Genomic DNA, 5,820 nt, shown 5'->3' on the forward strand with positions numbered 1-5,820 from the left:
CCGTACACCTTGCACAACTTTTTACAGATTTACTCCGCGTTTGTTCCTTTTTTGCTATAGAACAACAAAATATACCCAAAAGTGCTTTTCTGCATGTCCACCGTTAAAATTATGCTACGTTTCTAAAGCAAACCCCATTTTCAGACCTTTTTGTTTAAAATATACAGCTAAATGTTAGCTTCCAAAAAACCACGTGTTTTCAAAATTTGATGTAAAGTTAGTTGCGGTTTAAAAACCGCACTTTTTGGTCAACCCGTGTATTAACTTATTGTCAACAGCCAGATTGTAAATAAAAGAAACAAAATAATGAAAATAAATAAAAATATCTTCGATCACCTCCATCCATTTCTCGAAGTAAGTCTCTCCAAAATCCATTGCGTGAGTCAAACAGACCGCGGAGGGTTAATACGCCGAGACTTCATGAATAAAACTGAGGCACGGTTTGTTGAACACAGACGTTAATATGTTCGCGCGAGAATGTTCATTGCCACGGAGACCTTTCTTTTCTTGCTTTCTGTAATTTCCCGTGTGTAAAGGAAAACCGTAAGTTCGTTCGCGCATTCACCGTAGTCATTGGCGATAAATGGAATCGCTGGCCGACAGGCATGTAACGTTTTATAACGAATCTGTCGGTGTAATTAAATTCAAAACGAAGGAACGATAACCGGACCAGAAATTGCGAAACATTTGTGCCTCTGTGTTTGTGCAGCACGTTCACGCAAATACAGACACCCTTGGATAGATACACTCGCATTTGTGTACAGGTTCGATCTACGTTTGCCTAGGCGATACTGCACACCGGAAACCTTCACTCGACTCGCCTACGGGAAATTCGATTCAAAGCAAAATCGAGCGATCAATCTCTTTGAAAGAAAGGACACTGTGTTACAATCCAAATAATATCATAACATAGCTCTCAGCCTGTGATTTTTTGTATGAAATTAAAATTGATATTTTATGTAGTATAGAGAATAAATATGAGTTCACTTTCAAGTATTTCTTACAAATGGTAAATTTTACTGTATCCATTTTCCCTTGTCATTATAGGTGTTATTAGTACGATTAACTGGTTTAAAAAATGATATCGTTTGACGCAGTTATTTTTTAAAAGATATTATTAAGTCATTGCGCAGCATCAATGCGTGTATCGATGGTTGATAAATATGTAAATGCTACCTGTAGATACTTGAACGTTGATTGAAATACAAAATTGAAGGAAATCTAGTTTATAACCATTGTATGTATCTGGTATTCCTTCAAAGGGAAGTAGGTTACGGTTGCACATGCACCGAGAACTTAAGAGTATCGAACCTTAGAGGAGGTTTTCTATAATTTATGAGAGTACGATAATCAAACGTCGGCAAAGAATAAAACTCAGTCTGATTATAGAAGCATAAACGTGTACTGGATGAATCTGTGTCGACGAAATAAAGGTAAAAAATTGCACGTCTATTAAATATCCTTTGATATAGTAGCACATACAGATTTCAAAGGATATAATATTATAATACATTACTTAAAATACAGATAACTTATCAATAAAATTTGTCTTTGAATGAGTTCATAAATGCAATTCATTGAGTTAACGTTTGTATTGAAATGTAAATTTTTGTTTTAGCTCATGAAACACGATGTTTGCAGTATCTCGCGATCTAAGGATCTTAATATTCTTTTAGAAATAAAACAAAAAAATATGTCACTTCTGAAATTATATTATTTGAAATATATTGTCAAATAAATCGATAATATTTTTATTTTCAAATAACAGTATTGAAAATAAAGTTCCAAAATAGATTATTTCAAATAGTTATTTCTTATTTTCATTTCAAATAAAATGTACCCAGGTCTGAGTAGACGAACTTCGAATTGAAGAGTTCATTGGAGAGTTATTCCAGTTTTAGCTGTATGAGCCATTACTTAATTACGTTACAAATCATGTATGTACCTTTACATTTTCTACTTTCTATAATAACCTAAAGTACGAAGGGATTAAAGTTTTAACGTTAACGAATAATAAATCATTAGGAATACACTCCTCTTCTCGTGATATCGTTAAATCTTTCCATCGCTACAATCTGATTACACCGATAATCTAAATCTGAATATCGTTCCATATCTGAATCCAACGCTCGGTTATCCAAACAATGTAATCTATATACACTGTTTTCAAACTAAAAAGTGAAGAGGCCTTCAAATAAAAAAAAAGTGAAGAGGCTATTAAATCATTGTAATTTCTGTTTCGCGACAATTAATTTCCTCTTTCCTTAGACCATAGTCCATACGGTCATCTAAATATTGCATATACACTTCTGTCCCAATTCATACAGATAATCGGGACCGCGCTATATGTATTCCGAAACTCTCAATAAAACTTCTGCCATTTTTTTCGATCCGGAAGGATCATTAAGAAGCACTTTTCCACGAGTCGCGTGTACTTTGCACACCGGGCCGGAGCATCAGACTGCGCAAAAAAAAAAAAATAAAGAAGGAATAGATTTACGATCTGCTTCCTCGAATTCCCCGATGTTCCGTGTGCGGGTAATAATAATGAAAAGTTACGTAACAGAACCGAAAAGCCCGAGGAAGAAAGGGAAAGGGAAACGGTTAGTGATGAGGGTTCGTGACTGCATACGAGCTCCTATAGGTAACGCCGACTAGCGTCGGAAAACCCGGCAAGAGATTGATGAGCCCGTAAGTGAAAGGACCGAACCGGTGAAAAACGAGACACCGCGAGCATTCCTTCCCCCGAGTCCGGTGGACAAGAAGAAAATGCCCTGCCGTCCCGAAAAACGTGGCAGAGTAATTAAGGACCGGGATAATTACAGGCTGCTGATTTTAAGCACGCCGATATTCTCTTCCCCGGTAGTTTTAGTTTCGCAGTCGAAATCGTTGTTTAAAATGAATTTCCTTCAAGACGAGCAAATATGTATGTATCAACATATTGCTTCCACCAAAGTAGCACACGTTGCGGTTTCGATATGATTAGCATTGTATTTTTCATTTCAATATGATATCTATTTATATCTCAACATCTATGTCTTAGTTATTTTTAATGCGTAATACTGCGAAACGCATTCATAAAAATACATAAATACTGTTTTACAAATCCATTCAGCGGTGGCAACACGTGCAGACGAACCATAATTTATTGGATTGACAATTATAAAATGTCCTTCGTTCCGTCAACGAGACGTGACACGACTATTATTCGTACGAACCAGCGAATACGAGTTACACCACGTGACAATTAAATCCTCTCGAATTTCATGATTGCTCAAGCAAACGTTACACGGATGTGTCGGACTACCACACGTTCGTAACAGTACCCTACGGAAGTGAAGATTTTATGCGAAAGTATTGTAGTTACCGAGAGATCGTTGACCTAATAATTTTTTATTTTATCTTCATATCTGATATGAATTACTTACAAGGAAGCGTCAATTCAATCAAACACATTAAACGACTTGATAGAATTATTCATGGTATTGTTAACTTAAATATATCTTACAAATAATAGTATTTTGAATGAGCACGTTGCCTCTTATAACTAAGAATACTATTATGGTCGCCATTATTGGTTCAAAATGGTCCTGCAACCGTCGATAACGGTAGCAGAATTAAAAATTTCCACTTTTGATATAATTTTTTCTAGCAGCATTAAAAACATCCCAAATAGACATTGCATATACATATGGATTTAATAAAAAGCGTATGAATTACTAAAATATAAGCAAACTGCAATTACTCACCAAATGAAATATGTCTCGTTGAAAACTGCGAAGAAATCCCACATTCCGAGCTAGGTAAGTTCAATGGTCGTTTGTTGTTACATAGTTTACCACCTCGAAGCGCGATAAAATGGGGTGAAAATGTAGCATAACAGCGGCACACGCGAAGGAAAAACAACCGATCATTTTTCACCATGAATCTCGATCAAAATTCGCGACTTTGTTCTGACAGTTAAAGGTGATACACGCGAGATAGCACAGTGTCGACATCGGGAGGGAAAAATGCGCGCTGACAAAATCAAGCCAATGATAGGCTAAGCATTTTTAAACGGAGCGAAAGAACGCGAATGGGACCGAGACCTGGCGAAAGATTTAAATGCCACGAGTAGCCGGGCCCGGAAGGGAGTACCGTTGTGTGAGTCGTGCGTGAAAGTAGTTGCCCTTCAGCGACTTGGATTTAAAGGGCCTGGAATAGAATAGTTCCACTCGCGGTTCACCCGTGCCCGGCACACACGCACGCAACAATCACACGCGTCGACACGCCACGGCGAACGTATCGCAAGAAAATACGGGACCCACGCACAGACTCCGTTAGCTCTCGACGTCCGCGTTGACGTTTCCCAAACGGCGACGAATTCGACGGGCCGCTGTCAAAAGAAACGAGAGCGGAAAGTTGACAATCCTGGGATATGCAGATGGCACGCAGCTGATGCACGATGCACTAGGCAAACACAACGCTCGTGACACCTGACGTCACGTTGACAATACACAGACACGTTTCACGCGCGTCAACCGTCCGAAAAAAATCTCCCGCGGGTTGACGTTTTCCTTAATGATAGAAGAAATCAAACGGGCCGATCGAAAGCAGCACCGTTGTTACACCACTGTTTCGCGCTGGAACGGCACGATAGTGTTTCGTTTCCCTCCCTTCTTCTCTCTCCCTCTCGTCCACCGTTCTGACATTTGTTTACTAGTCCGTGCTGGACCACTCTACGCTGGTTCGCGCGTAATTGTCAATAAGCACGTACGTTCTGTCAAGCTGCATCGTCGTACCGAACGGCTGTCAGCTTATTAAAACGACTCGGTCAACGGGTCAAGGCATTCGTTCACCGGCGACACAGACCCTATAATTCGCGTACGAAATAAACCACCGCGCACAGCATCCACATTCCACCATAGGGAATCTGCGACCGCGCAACCGCCGGGATCAAATCACATCCGCCGGCGAAAGTAGTGCCGCGCTCCGCCGAAACCGCGAATCAGATGGAACGGCTATAGGACGGCTGCGCGGCCCGGATACTCATAAACGGGAAGTTGAACATACGATTTTAATTTCTTTTAAGGAAATACTCGTTCTGAATTCGTTATTTCGTTTTGTTGTCAATTCATTTATTTGAACGTAAATATACACGTTTGTGTCGTCGAAGGAGTTAAAGACTCTTCGTGTCATGAATATTAATGCAAGTTGTATTTACGTGTCTATGAACTTCAGTTGTTTTTATACGGTAAGTAGCGTAAAGTGTGTTCGAGTGTCTTTTTTGTGATATTAAAGTGATCGAAACTGTGGAGTGGTCATTCATATTGCTACACTGTATTGTAATTTACATTGTGCACGTGATCGATAAGTTTTTTTAAATCCGCGGTGAAAATATTTAGCCATCGGGAAACTGACCACGATTAGTGAAAGTTGTAATAAGAATGTAAAGTTTTACTACGATAATAAAACTGAACTGTTTTATAAGAACGGAAAACACATTCCCTAAGAAGAAGGTTTTATAAGGAACTTCAGTTGTCGATATGTATCTAATCTAATCGATTATTAATTTGAAGATTCAAAAGTGCTGTTACTGTATCTCGTGAACGAGAGGGAAAGGGTACGGTCGTGTGAAATTGTTGCCCCCGCTTCCCACGTTAACGGAGATTCACTTTCCTTACGATTATTCTTTGCATTTACATTCAATTAACGTTTCGCTATCGAGCATATCGCGTGATTGTCGCAAGTAAGTAAAAGTCAGCGACGAGATACGTCTTAACCTACGTAGTAAAACAGTTGCACGCAGTTGCGGAAGTGACGTCATTCGTATCCCAATAT

This window comes from Dufourea novaeangliae, unplaced genomic scaffold (assembly GCF_001272555.1).
Source record: "Dufourea novaeangliae isolate 0120121106 unplaced genomic scaffold, ASM127255v1 scaffold8, whole genome shotgun sequence".
Taxonomy (NCBI): domain Eukaryota; kingdom Metazoa; phylum Arthropoda; class Insecta; order Hymenoptera; family Halictidae; genus Dufourea; species Dufourea novaeangliae.